Below are 14,566 nucleotides of genomic sequence, written 5' to 3'. Positions count from 1 at the left end.
CTCTAATGCTCCCTTAGACAAGAGAGCCATAACTTCCTCTCGGAGTAAGGACAGATGATCCTCCGTCAGTCGTTCTTGTGTTGGTGGTATAGGGGGAGAGAAAGATTTGAAGGGGAGGAGCTAACTCCTCAGAATGATCATCAAGACCCACTCGTCTAATGTAACAGATTCCCAATGGAGGAAATAATGTTGGATTCTCCCTAAAACTGGGCACTCATGGTCTTACAGAACCTGACTCAGAGGGCTTAGAGACTGCAGTTGCTGGGGGGGAGGAGTTGATGGCAGACAACTTCTGGCTGCCTGACAGTGGGTTGGAATGCACCACGGCCACGTCCTTGCACAGCTTGGGTAGCTTGGCAGGACGGTGGCTGGCCTAGGGATGACACGGTGGCACACTCCTTCTGTAGCCACAAAAGGGGGTAAAAAGCAGACTGGGCGGGAGGGGCCACTGAGAGACCCAAGGACTTGGCTGCAGCCCGCGAGTCCTTGAAGCGCTCCAGCGCTGAGTCTGCCTTCTCTCGGAAGAGATGAGTCCCTCTGAAGGGCATGTCCATGAGGGTGGACTGGACATCCCCCGAAAAGTCAGATATTCTCAACCAGGTGGCTCATCTAAGAGCCACGATCAATGAAGCCGCTCTCCCCAGAGAGGTCATTCGTGTCCAATCCACACCTAATGGTGGAACTTTGCTGCATCTCTTCCATCTTTCACTGCTTGGCAGAGGATGACCCAGGCCTCCTCCGGGACTTGAGGCAGCAACTGCGCAAACGTATGCCACAAAGTGTGGGAATAATGGCCCAAAAGGCATGTGATGTTCACCACCTACAATGCTAGGCTGGAGGAAGAAAACATCTTTCCCATGGTATCCAGCCTTTTGGATTCTTTGTCCCGGGCAGCTCCAGGGAAAGTGCCAGGGGATGATGAGGTTTGGACTACCAGGGGTGGCATGTTGGCTAAGGAAACTTGGGTCAACTGGGGAAGGGCAATGGCGGTGGGCAATTGTCCTATTCACAGGAGCCCCTGTGCTGGGATTGGACCAGTTTCCCAACAAGACAGACAGTGCTTCGTTGAAGGGGAGCAGGGGTTCTGATGAGGAAGCTCAAGGTTTAAGCACTTCCATCAAGAGGTTAGTCTTGATCTCCACCGAGGGAAGTTCAAGGCAGAGGACCTCCACTGCCAACTTCACCACCATCACATATGATGCACCCTCATCCGTAGCCACTGTAGGAAGAGAAAGCAAAACAGTATCTGGAGAGGTGTCCAGTCCCCTGGCATCTCCAAGTTCTTCATACCAGTCCAACAATGTTCCCAACTTGTATTCTAAAGAGTCCAGTGACCCCTCCCATTCTTCCCGTAAGCCTGGCTGCTCCGATAAATGCTCAGGGTATGACCTAGGACCAATGGGCCTGTCAGCGGCAGAGTTGGTGTTGAGTGATGCCGTTCAGACTGAGTTGTCAGGGATAAGAATGGGGTCTGGGCTGCCGGTAGCATTAGTGCAAGGACCAGCACCAGAGAAGGTTGCGCTAGCAGGAGCAGCATCAGTCCAGTTCCATGGGGCCCATAGGAGTTGAGGCCGAAGCTGCAAGTGGGGTACCTGATGGATCCCCCAACCTAATCCATGGGGCCCCAAGCAGCGCCAGTGGGACCAGCTCACTTAAAGATGTGGCACATGGCCTTGACAAACTCCCTTACTTGAGCGAGAGGAGACGGGGGTGCTTCAGCTCCCAGAAATGTAGGGAGGTTTGAAGTCGGACCAAGCAACGGCTCCAGGAGAAGTGTCATGCTACGAACAACTCCCTCAGACGCCAGCTGAGGGAGTCAGTAGGTGGCCCTGGCCCTAGCCCCATTAAGGCCTTTATCAGCCAAAGCTTCCATGCAATGTGTGAAATTAGAAGATAAACAAAAGCAAGCACTGGTGAAGACAACAGGTCTCACCTTTGGCAACCTACTGGTTTTGCCAATGCATTTTGGCAATTTTGTAAAAGTATAACAAAGTAGGACATCGATGCTGGCACGACCAATGATATGAGTAGATTGGACATAGTACCATACAAAGGCAATAAGGGGAACAGTATATATGAATATTTTAACGTTTTTAAAATAGAGCCAATAAGCACATAGCATCAATGATGCTCAATGGTCGTGGTATACTGGGACACAGACACAATCTGAGGCGGACGGCAATGCAGCACGGGTCGGATACACCCACCAGGTTCGTCTTGGTCAATGATTTTATTACTTCCAGGAAAACGCCTACTGCAGCTTTATGTCTCCCTGTAGCCACATAGGAGGTCAGCCAACTGACCATTGAAGTCCACTTCTTTGCCCTGGGTATTAGAGGGTGCAGGTCTAGTCCTTCAGGGCTCCTCTCAGGTCACAAACTGGATGCCTAATCCTCTTCTGAGATACCACACGTCTAGAGTGTACTCAAGTGGGTGTCTGGAGGTGCCACCTTTATGCCTGGAATCAACCTGGGTGGGGTTGAAACACATGGCATTTTCAAGATGGCAAAAGTCTTTGGCAACACTAAACATGGGTTCTGATGTCTGGTGAGTGTACACTGGTAATCCTTATGTCGTCCCATGTCTAATACTAAAATCCTATTTGAGGCACCCACTGTATATACAAAAAAAACCAGAGAAATAAGTCTGGTAAGAAAAAACCAGGGTCATTTAGCAACCAGACAGGAAATACAAAAGAATTGTTTTGTTATTCTGCTCTAACCCTTTCAAGTGCACCATGAGTCTTGTATGTGAACACAGCAGATCTGTCAAAAAGAATTTAACACCCAAGCAGAATTTGACACAGTTTTGTCAAAAAGGATTCCCATAGCCCCACTCTGTATATTCTGTGGAGTTCAGAGGAGCCGTCTTTGCCCATTCAGATCAGTCTGTTCGCTTCTGCTAGGCATTTCACCCTTTGTAATACCTAACCAACGCTAATCACTAGCTGGGAGAAGCTGGAGAAAGAATGCACATTAGCCTTCAGAAACTCCTTTGGACATGATGGCTTCTGCCTAAACATTATTAATAGCTTGTGGCAGCCAATTACAGTGATGAGGCACAGGCCTTTTAACATTAAAGCCACTGGGCAAACTGCACAATGGATCTCCCTGGAAAACCTCTGCAGGCATGTTATGGCTGGATTCCAAAGTTCCTCGCCTGTGATACTGTATGTGTGTGCTTCTGTATATAACAGGTGTGGCAGCCATAGGCTGCCCACTCCTGATGTACACTGCCTCTTACGTTCGGATGTGTTCAATACTGTTTAGTAGTAGTCAGTGTTGCTCTCCCCTTCTCCAGGGATATCCGCCTGGACGCTGCTCTGATTCAAACCACTTCATAAAGCCAGTGCAAGTGTCTGGCTGGACTTAAAGCAGCAAGAAAGACCCTATTTTGCACTAGGCCTAAGCACTGCTGAAACAATGAGAATCAGGATTAAGCTGTGCATTCTACACAGATAGGTAGCTTACAGCTGCTGACAGCACAATACCAGAATCTCTGTGTGAAGATACTGATAATATTGATCGACATGCACCAGACCTAGAAAACTTGCAGGTCTGATGCTAGGTTTGTGACTTTTTTTGTCCTGGTGGCAAATCACCACTCACAGCCCCAGCAAACTGAGCATGAAGGTACTGCCAATGAACTTGTAAACATAAGTCAGCAGGTGTTATTTGGGTCCGGCTCCTTGTTTAGGTTGCCAGACACAGCTGTGAGGACCCACGTCCAGATTGTAAAGCTCACACCAACTAACAATAGCAGATGGGAGACTGGAAAGTGACTTCACTGTGGTACTTTATCTTGATGGACAGTCACTTCTTGAGGCTCATGCACACGGCCAGGCGTGCTTACCGTGACCTGAAGATCCATCCGCCTGCAACCCCTGTAATAATGCAGCAACATCTAATTGGCACCTGATTGTGCTGCACTACTTGTGAATGCCACACCAGCATTACAAGGCCCTCAAACCACTGTTCTGAGAACTTTGAGGCAAACACGTCCCTCCTTTTCTGGAGACCGCCACAACACTCACAATGCCTCTCAAGGTGAGAAAGTTAGATTGCAAGATACCTGGTTATCAAAATCATCTGGCTAGAGAATAAACTTACAATGTCATGTTAATGTACTGTAAATGGCAAAACTTGTTAAGGCTACTTTAGCATATTAGTTTAATAATATTTGTGTACTGTTTTTAAATATTAACACAGCTCACATTCTTTTCAGATGTGATTTGCCTATTGAGTAGGCATGCAGCTCTTTGATGAATGTCCCGAGACCAGTTTAGACAGTCACATGTAGATGTGGAACGGATCCAGTCTAGAACGTCATCTCACAAGGATATGAATATTACAAGATTACTTTTCAATCAAGAGGGAGAGTAGATTCTACATCAAAATGATCTGGCTGGCTAGTTTCTCTCCAGTCAGAAACAACTGGCTTTGAAGAGGGAGGGGTGGGGCATGGGGTGGAAGGAGTGGTTTTAATGTGCAGGTTCCAATATCCAGACTAGACAGGGTAAATCAAGCTTTAAGGTGGCCACCATTTTATGCAGGCCATATACACAGAGGAACTGAAGAGAAATTTGCATGGGGCCATCCAACAGGTTGTTTACTCACATAAGGCCCCTCCCTAGGTAACAGTAAAAAGGCATATGACCCCAGAGTAGAATCTAATGTGCCACCACTGTCATATTCTCAGAGGCTAGGTGGAGAGGGGTTCAGTCACTCTCAGTAAAGATAAATGCAGTTGAGTGCACATGGATATGAGACCGCAGCTCTAATAGCTCATTCTGTAGAACAGAAAGAACTTGAATGGGCTCATGAGATTATCAAGTTCACAAGGGCAAACCTGTCAGAAAACATACAAGGACAAAGAGGCACACTAATACAGGCAAAGGACTTTTGTTGCTTCCAATAGTGACTTGCAGAAGAAAGACAAGTCAAACAGCAATGTAGAAGCTTTCTGAGTGGGTGGTTGATCAACTATAATTATTAGTGTGGTGTGGGGGAAGAAATGGGGGAAGCAATGCATGAGCTGCGGCAAGGGAGGAGCAGCACTGAAAGCATGGGTCAGTGATTCGACTGGGGAAAGCAGCTTATGAGATGGCAAGAAAACAAACACACACAACTTTAAGTGCTGAAACAAAAAAAGTAGTTGTCCGAGTGTAAGCAGTGGAAAGATACAAATCTAATCAAAAGGATGTTAAAGAATCTCTACTCCTGGGAGGCACAGGCACAAGTGGAGCAATGAAAACCATCAATAAGAGGTAAGATAAGGAGATTACAAATCAATGATAGGCAGTATGATGACTCCAAGTCCACAGTACATATTGATATTGTCCACAACAGGTCTTCCGCTGTGGCACTTCTCAAATTAGAAGCAGCTACAGTAACCCCCTATAGTATAAACTAAGTTGCAGAGTAGTTGCAATTGCATGGATTAATGCATGTGGTGTTTGTGTAGGATTAACCTAGCCAAAAGATAGCGGGACCTTTGAATTAGCACCTGCCATACAAAATTTGTGGAATGAAGACAAAGCTCTTGAGGAGATTATCAATAGTGTGTAAAGAAGCTGTGATGAGTTGTTGCATAGAAAGAGAACAAGCATGAGTGCTGAATGATGCTCCAATTAGAATGTTTGGGCTGAAAACAACACAAACCTAAAAACCTTTTGAAAAGTCTGGGAAGGTGCCAAATGGGAGACATTTCTACATTGATGTCACCAACGTTTCAGTTGATTGAGAAAAAGAAAGAAAGTCGCAACCTTTAGCAGATATTATAGTTGTAGTTAGAAGAGCAACTTTCAGCTGTATGCTTAACAGAGCTGCTTTAGTATGACCAAGCCAAATAAACTTGCAGCACGCTTAGACAAGTAGGTAGCAGGCCAGAAGAAGCATGACTGCTTGATGAGGAAAGGCAATAGTGATATCACCTTCAATCAGGCACAAAGGTGTAAAAGCAATCACAGTGGTTACCAGGTGACTTCAAAAGATGACATGCATAAGAACAAGTTACTTACCTTAGGTAACAATCTTTATGGTGGATAATGTCTAATTGCAGATTCCTCACCTTGTGAATATTCCCCTGGCATCAGACTGGATCTGGAAAATTCAAAGCAGTACTCCTGCGCACCGGGAGGTGGCGTCAACCAGCTCCTCAATTACATCATTTCGCTCCGGAAGTGACAAGCGGATCTGCGTTTAAGCGCCACAGATGCACACTGATGTCAGTTGCATCTTCAGGCTGTCATCTCCCTCCGACGCAGAGCCTATTGGCAGACTGTGATGACCAGTGTGCAGCTCTCTAAATTTGGACCTTTTGATAAGGAACAGAGACCAGTGTACAGAACAGGGAGGCAGGAGTGTTGGTGAGGAAACTGTGGTTAGATAGGGTATCCACCAGAAAGACTTAACAAAGGTAAGTAAATTGTTGTTCTGACTGATACTTCTAACTGCGGGTTCCTCATCCTGTGAATAGACAGCATACCAGTATCTTCCAAGATGGTGGGTCTGTGAACTGGTGTAGATCAAAAAGTCCTTTAGGACAGAGCGGACAAAACGCCCCGACGGTTGAGGCAGTAGTGTTTCATGAACGTATGTACCTAGGCCCACGTAAGTCCCTCACAAATATCTAGGAAGGGCACCTACAGCACCTGGCCAGTGGGAGCAGCTTTGGCTCTGCTGGAATGAACCCATGAACCTGCTGAAGGCTGTTTCTTAGCCAGTGTTTAGCAGAACAATTAATTGAGCGATGATCCGTTTCTGCAGTACCTGGCCATTCTTCGCCGTGAAGAACCCCACAGAGCTGATCGCTCAGCCAATGGTTTTTAATGTAATCTCTATAAAAGTAGAGTGCCTTCTTTAGGCCCAAATGATGGAGCCTCTCTTCCTCCTTAGAGGGCTGAGTAGGGCAAAGAATGCCAGAAGGGTGCGAGCCTGTCCGACATGACATGGAGTGACCACTTCCAGCAGAAAGAAAACCTGGACCCTCAAAACCAACTTATCTGGGAAGAATGTTATATAAGGAGTAGGGGGTGACAAAATAAAAAAAAAGTGTCTGAAGCTCCCTCACATGCCTAGCCGATGTTAAGGTGATCAGAAAAACAGTTTTCTACATCAGAAGTCTTAATGTACAACAGTGCAGTGGCTCAAAAGGTGTACACAACAAAAAAGTGAGCACTAAATTCAAGTCCCACAGACGCAATGAAAAGAGTTTCAGCAGAAACAAGTGGTGCAACCTTTCAAAAATCTCATCACAGCACGTGACTTAAATAAAGAAGACAGCACTGAAAGCTGCCAACAGTCAACAAATAGTCCTTCACCATACCCAAAGCAAGAACTTCTAGGGCCAGGGACAAAACAAACAACTAACTTCAGACAATTTGTCTTGCAGTGGATCAATCTGGTGGATGCAGCACCAAGCCATAAATCTGTCCCAATGATCAGCATACAGCAACGTTTATAGAGGAACGCTTTGCCACCAAAATTATATCAATGCCCTCAGGAGGAAGGTCAAATGCAGTCAATTGCTGCCACTTAATCTCCACATGTGGCTATGCAGATTACGCAGGCAAGATCACGCCCTGCTGCTGCAACAGAAGATCCTCCAGAAGCGGTAGCATGATTGGAGAATAGATGCTCATGCCCAGGAGTTCTGGGTACCACACACGCCTGGCCCAATCAGGTGCCTCCTGCATGACTTTGGCCCAGTTGATCCCGATCTTCAGAACTCTGGGCAGGAGAGGCAGGAAATGGAAGGCATACAGGAATCCTGAAGGCATACAGGAGTCCTGAGATCCACTCTAGGCAGAATGCATCTCAAAGAGTCTCTTTGGGAACTCCAATGTGTAAAATTGCTGACACAGAGTTCTCGGCAGTAGAAAATAGATGGAGCCTCATTTATGGAAGACACGCTGCACCACCTCCAGGTGTAACTGCTATTTATTTTCCATAAAGCCTCGAGGGCTGAGTTTGTCCACCCTGGTGTTTAGAAATCCTGCAAACCAGATCACCACCAGAGACATATCCTGGTAGTCTAGAAATTTCCAGAGGCATAGAGCCAGCCTCCTGGTAAAAGACCAAAACCTCCACTCCACTCTACTCTACTCGTTGCAGTAAAAATTGGAGGTGGTGTTATTCATGAGCACTTGCACCAGCCTTCTTCTGATGGTGGGTAGAAAGGCCTTCAAAGACAAGCAAATCACCCTCAACTTGAACAAACTGATGTGGAATCGAGCTTTCACTAGAGACCAGAAGCCTCTGATCTCCACTTCTGCCAGATTGCCTACTCAACCCAGAAGTGATGCTTTAGTCACCGCTGTTCCATCTGGGTGGGGGAAGGAGAGAGGTCTGCCACTGACCCAGCAGTCACCACTGCAGGTCTTTTGCAGTCTCCTCTGAAATCTATATACAAGCTAAGAGATTTCTCTGGTGCTGTTCCCACTAGGACTTCAGGTTTCACTACAGAGCCAAAGAAATTCAGCAGTTATAGTTAGTTCTTTTAAGTAACTATAACCCGCAACCTAAGGTAACTATAACTCGCAAACTAAGGTAACTATAACTTGCGCCTTCGCCATGCAAAGCTAATTACTCCACATATTAGATCATTGATGAGATCTTGTATGCCATCTTTGATATCACTGAAACATTTCCAATAAAATTACTGATACAAAAACTGCGCATTGCAAGGGCACAAGTTTTAGTTACCTTAGGGTGCGAGTTATAGTTACTTAAAAGAACTAACTATAACTGCTGAATTTCTATGGTTCTGCACGAGTATATTCAGAACCTAATTATAACGTCCCTGTAACCTTTGTTTTTTTCAATGAATATATATGTATATATATGTGTATATACTGAGTGTCCAAGAAAGGGCTTTAGATTTAGAATAATTATGTCATTTTGCACTATTTCATAATAATGGCCTCTATAAAATTATTATCTTAAAATACAAGCGAAAGCTTTTTCAATAAAACTACAGATAATTGTCATCTTTAGAATTCAGTAAGTGGGAGTATAAGCAAGAGAATGGAAAAAAAAGACTGGTGCAGCTAGCTAAGTCTGCCCACCCACATGCTATTTTCAGGAAAGGTTGAGTCATCGGCCTGTCAATCAGATTTCATAATGAAACGGTAAGCAGGACAGCTCGACTGCTACAATGATCGTTGAAAGAAAACCTCTCACTGAAGCTCTGTAAACCACAGGCCAACGATTTTGTGACTGACAGTAGGAATACAAATGATGAACTATGAAGTTAATCAATGACAAGTACAGAAGGGAATATTAAAGGAACATTTTTAATTACTGGTATGCAAATCTCTGAAAAGTTGATGGAAGATTTGAGATAAAATCAGAAGTGAATATTTTTTTTTAAACTATGCTGACAGATCAATTCCAATGCCATAAAAAAGCAGATGGTAGTCTCAAATGTATAGAGTAGCATCACTGGGTTCTCAAAACTGGTTCTGAAAATGGGTCAGGGTAGAACGTCATTTACCTTAACATCTTTTTGGGTTGGATGGTGGTGGTGGTGGAAATAGATATTCCAACTCATTCAGGGAACTCTTGGGAGTACCCAGAAGTTTGATTACTTTATGCCTGCTTGGATGGGCAATGAGATGGGGGTAGAGCAAAGTTACAATAAACAGGTGACTGAAGAGTGGATTTAAATGTTGCATAATTTACCTTCCCATAATACACTGAAGTTAGTTTCTATTTCGGTTAAAGGGCCTTACGGACTATAGTGAACTCTAGGAGGGCAAATCTATAAAAGGAAAAGGCAGACATTTTAATGAAGAGTGCTATTTTAGACATTCTTTGGGGGACTTATTGTTAAATTAAAAAACAAACAAAAGCATTTAGTTAAGGTAATGTACAATTTCAAGAAAAACAGCAACCATCTGGCAACAAGCAGACATGTTTTGGGTGAGTTTCGATGTCGTGGTCAGAGAAATCCTGCAAATTCAGCAGGGTTTCAGGTTGACAAAGCTAAGCGTAATGTCCTTCAAATTCTTGCTGCTGCAAATGCAAAGTTACTTACTGCCTCCGTATACTCTCTGGTTCCAGGGGCTTTATGTGTACATTGCTTCTAAGTGGGCAAGTAGCTGGCTATGAGAGTATTTGCACTACATGCAGAAAATATAAACTTGGATATTTCAATCAAGTAGTGGCAAGCCCAAAATTCATGATTGTATAGATTGGAGATTAGTGCCATCTGAAGACTATTCAGTAGTTTTTATTTCATCACCTCCTTTTAACTCTACTACTAAACTAGAAAAGTTTGCATGCAAACTAAAAATCAGTGCTATAGTGTAGGAAGTTGGCTCTGTATGTGCTATTTCAAAGTAAGGAATAGCATGCACAGAGTCCAAGGGTTCCCCTTAGAGGTAAAATAGTGGTAAAAATAGATAATACTAATGCTCTATTTTGGGGTAGTGTGGTCGAGCAGTAGGCTTATCCAAGGAGTAGTGTTAAGCATTTGTTGTACATACACAAGACAATAAATGAGGTACACACACTCAGAGACAAATCCAGCCAATAGGTTTTTATATAGAAAAATATCTTTTCTTAGTTTATTTTAAGAACCACAGGTTCAAATTCTACATGTAATATCTCATTCGAAAGGTATTGCAGGTAAGTACTTTAGGAACTTCAAATCATCAAAATTGCATGTATACTTTTCAAGTTATTGACAAATAGCTGTTTTAAAAGTGGACACTTAGTGCAATTTTCACAGTTCCTAGGGGAGGTAAGTTTTGATTAGTTTTACCCGGTAAGTAAGACGCGTACAGGGTTCAGTTCTTGGTCCAAGGTAGCCCACCGTTGGGGGTTCCGAGCAACCCCAAAGTCACCACACCAGCAGCTCAGGGCCGGTCAGGTGCAGAGTTCAAAGTGGTGCCCAAAACACATAGGCTAGAATGGAGAGAAGGGGGTGCCCCGGTTCCGGTCTGCTTGCAGGTAAGTACCCGCGTCTTCGGAGGGCAGACCAGGGGGGTTTTGTAGGGCACCGGGGGGGACACAAGCCCACACAGAAACTTCACCCTCAGCGGCGCGGGGGCGGCCGGGTGCAGTGTAGAAACAAGCGTCGGGTTTTCAATGTTAGTCTATGAGAGATCTCGGGATCTCTTCAGCGCTGCAGGCAGGCAAGGGGGGGATTCCTCGGGGAAACCTCCACTTGGGCGAGGGAGAGGGACTCCTGGGGGTCACTCCTCCAGTGAAAGTCCGGTCCTTCAGGTCCTGGGGGCTGCGGGTGCAGGGTCTCTCCCAGGCGTCGGGACTTTAGGTTCAAAGAGTCGCGGTCAGGGGAAGCCTCGGGATTCCCTCTGCAGGCGGCGCTGTGGGGGCTCAGGGGGGACAGGTTTTGGTACTCACAGTATCAGAGTAGTCCTGGGGTCCCTCCTGAGGTGTTGGATCGCCACCAGCCGAGTCGGGGTCGCCGGGTGCAGTGTTGCAAGTCTCACGCTTCTTGCGGGGAGCTTGCAGGGTTCTTTGGAGCTGCTGGAAACAAAGTTGCAGCTTTTCTTGGAGCAGGTCCGCTGTCCTCGGGAGTTTCTTGTCTTTTCGAAGCAGGGGCAGTCCTCAGAGGATGTCGAGGTCGCTGGTCCCTTTGGAAGGCGTCGCTGGAGCAGGATCTTTGGAAGGCAGGAGACAGGCCGGTGAGTTTCTGGAGCCAAGGCAGTTGTCGTCTTCTGGTCTTCCGCTGCAGGGGTTTTCAGCTAGGCAGTCCTTCTTCTTGTAGTTGCAGGAATCTCATTTTCTAGGGTTCAGGGTAGCCCTTAAATACTAAATTTAAGGGCGTGTTTAGGTCTGGGGGGTTAGTAGCCAATGGCTACTAGCCCTGAGGGTGGGTACACCCTCTTTGTGCCTCCTCCCAAGGGGAGGGGGTCACAATCCTAACCCTATTGGGGGAATCCTCCATCTGCAAGATGGAGGATTTCTAAAAGTCAGAGTCACCTCAGCTCAGGACACCTTAGGGGCTGTCCTGACTGGCCAGTGACTCCTCCTTGTTTTTCTCATTATTTTCTCCGGCCTTGCCGCCAAAAGTGGGGCCTGGCCGGAGGGGGCGGGCAACTCCACTAGCTGGAGTGTCCTGCTGGGTTGGCACAAAGGAGGTGAGCCTTTGAGGCTCACCGCCAGGTGTGACAATTCCTGCCTGGGGGAGGTGTTAGCATCTCCACCCAGTGCAGGCTTTGTTACTGGCCTCAGAGTGACAAAGGCACTCTCCCCATGGGGCCAGCAACATGTCTCTGGTTGTGGCAGGCTGCTAAAACTAGTCAGCCTACACAGATAGTCGGTTAAGTTTCAGGGGGCACCTCTAAGGTGCCCTCTGGGGTGTATTTTACAATAAAATGTACACTGGCATCAGTGTGCATTTATTGTGCTGAGAAGTTTGATACCAAACTTCCCAGTTTTCAGTGTAGCCATTATGGTGCTGTGGAGTTCGTGTTTGACAAACTCCCAGACCATATACTCTTATGGCTACCCTGCACTTACAATGTCTAAGGTTTTGTTTAGACACTGTAGGGGCACAGTGCTCATGCACTGGTACCCTCACCTATGGTATAGTGCACCCTGCCTTAGGGCTGTAAGGCCTTCTAGAGGGGTGTCTTACCTATACTGCATAGGCAGTGAGAGGCTGGCATGGCACCCTGAGGGGAGTGCCATGTCGACTTACTCATTTTGTTCCCACTAGCACACACAGGCTTGTAAGCAGTGGGTCTGTGCTGAGTGAGGGGTCTCTAGGGTGGCATAAGACATGCTGCAGCCCTTAGAGACCTTCCTTGGCATCAGGGCCCTTGGTACTAGAAGTACCAGTTACAAGGGACTTATCTGAATGCCAGGGTGTGCCAATTGTGGATACAATGGTACCTTTTAGGTGAAGGAACACTGGTGCTGGGGCCTGGTTAGCAGGGTCCCAGCACACTTCTCAGTCAAGTCAGCATCAGTATCAGGCAAAAAGTGGGGGGGTAACTGCAACAGGGAGCCATTTCTTTACATATAGGCAAGTACATCTACTTTTGCGGCTCTTCTGTTTCTTCAAAACTAATTCAGTAGAAGGTGTTATCAGTTGACCAATAATCAGAGACCAAAATACCTGCACGTTCAGTGAACATAAAAAACATGCCAATTAGGTGGGTATTTCAACAACTGTTGAAATTCTTGTGGGCGAGCCAGCAGGTGACTTAAGAGTATAAGAGGATCTTGAATATGTGCCAGATGAATGTGACCAGGAAGATGAAATGGATGAAGATCTCAGGTGACTGTGTGACCAGTTTGAAGTTCTAAAGCAGTCAATGGCATCTTCCATATTTGTGACAAAGGATGGACAAGAAACCATTCTTGGTGACAGCGGAGGGTTCAGAGGTCTCAGTGGAGTCTGTATTTGGTCTTCCTTAAGTATGATGAACTGGTTAGACCCCAAAGGTTGAAATGATTGCTCCTTTTCAGGTACCAGTCTTAGTGTTTTCTTAGATATCGGCGAAATGAACTCTCAATGTCGATCTGGCCAACATCGAGAAGTGATGCAATGGTGACTTCAATACTGGTGACTGTGTCGACGTTGGACGGACAGTTTGTATTCACAACAAGGGTAACATAGCACTTTAGTGTAGACTGTGATTGGGTCGTCGGCAGTCTGACATGTCTCGATGTGTCTTGCAACTTTGAAAACCAGTGTTGGTGTGGATGATTTAATCGAGCCAACATTTTAAGGACAGCATGTTAACACTGATGCCTTCAACCGTGATGACATGCTCATTCATGGAGCTTGTGTCACTGAAAATGGAAAAGATCAGGTCTCTTCTCGCCTGTTGAGATCTCTTTCTCCGGATATCACTCTGTAGGAGTCCTTATGATCTGTTCATTCCTTCCCTCTAGGGACTGCATGGTCTCTGCAGGATTTTTCATGTTTGTGCTTTTTCTGTTTTTCCTTCAACATTAGATCCTCCGGATTGCCTCTGAATTGTACTGCCCTCTTGGTGTTTCAGGATTCTTCTAGAAATCATTATGCAGAACTCACATTCTTTCACTGAATGGAAGAAGGGAAGACAAGCTGCCACGCGTGTTGTGCGTCAGAGGCAGCCCCTTCTTTCTCCCCTAGAGGGGCATGTGATAAAAAGAGGCGGCCTTCTGTAAAAATGGCTCCAATCACCCAGTGGATGACAAGTTGTTGAGTAAAAGCAAAATAAAACTGAAATCCTGAGAAAAAATATTCTTTGAAAATGGATGGGTGAAACTACCAATATGTTCTATGATCCTTTTTCACACAAGTCATAAAAACAAACTGACACTGTGATGCAATTACTGGCACAAGGGATTTCATGGTTAGTGGAAGCTCAGGGACTTAAAGGGACAGGATATTTTTTTTCCTCACCTCAAAATGTAAGCCCGTAAAACTACACTTTTCTCTCCAGACATTAGACATACACGCAAGCAGTCTGTGCATTAGATGCTCCAATACAGTTTTGAGAAAGGATGTTTTGTAGTAAAATTGTGTATTTCAGAAAATCCTGCCTTTAGACCCCTGAAAGGTGTTTCAGAACATATGGACATGCTGGATTTATCACCCT

At 45.7% G+C, this 14,566-nt stretch overlaps 1 protein-coding gene across 4 annotated transcripts in view; it reads right to left on the bottom strand.

The window, feature by feature from the left end:
* Positions 1-14,566, bottom strand: part of USP19 (ubiquitin specific peptidase 19) — a 458,230-nt gene that overhangs the window by 375,746 nt on the left and 67,918 nt on the right. The gene's annotated exons all lie outside the window — the stretch shown is intronic.

Source organism: Pleurodeles waltl, chromosome 9 (assembly GCF_031143425.1).
Source record: "Pleurodeles waltl isolate 20211129_DDA chromosome 9, aPleWal1.hap1.20221129, whole genome shotgun sequence".
NCBI classification, from domain to species: domain Eukaryota; kingdom Metazoa; phylum Chordata; class Amphibia; order Caudata; family Salamandridae; genus Pleurodeles; species Pleurodeles waltl.
Note: the sequence above shows the minus strand (reverse complement) of the source record. Positions and strands in the feature narration are given on the sequence as shown.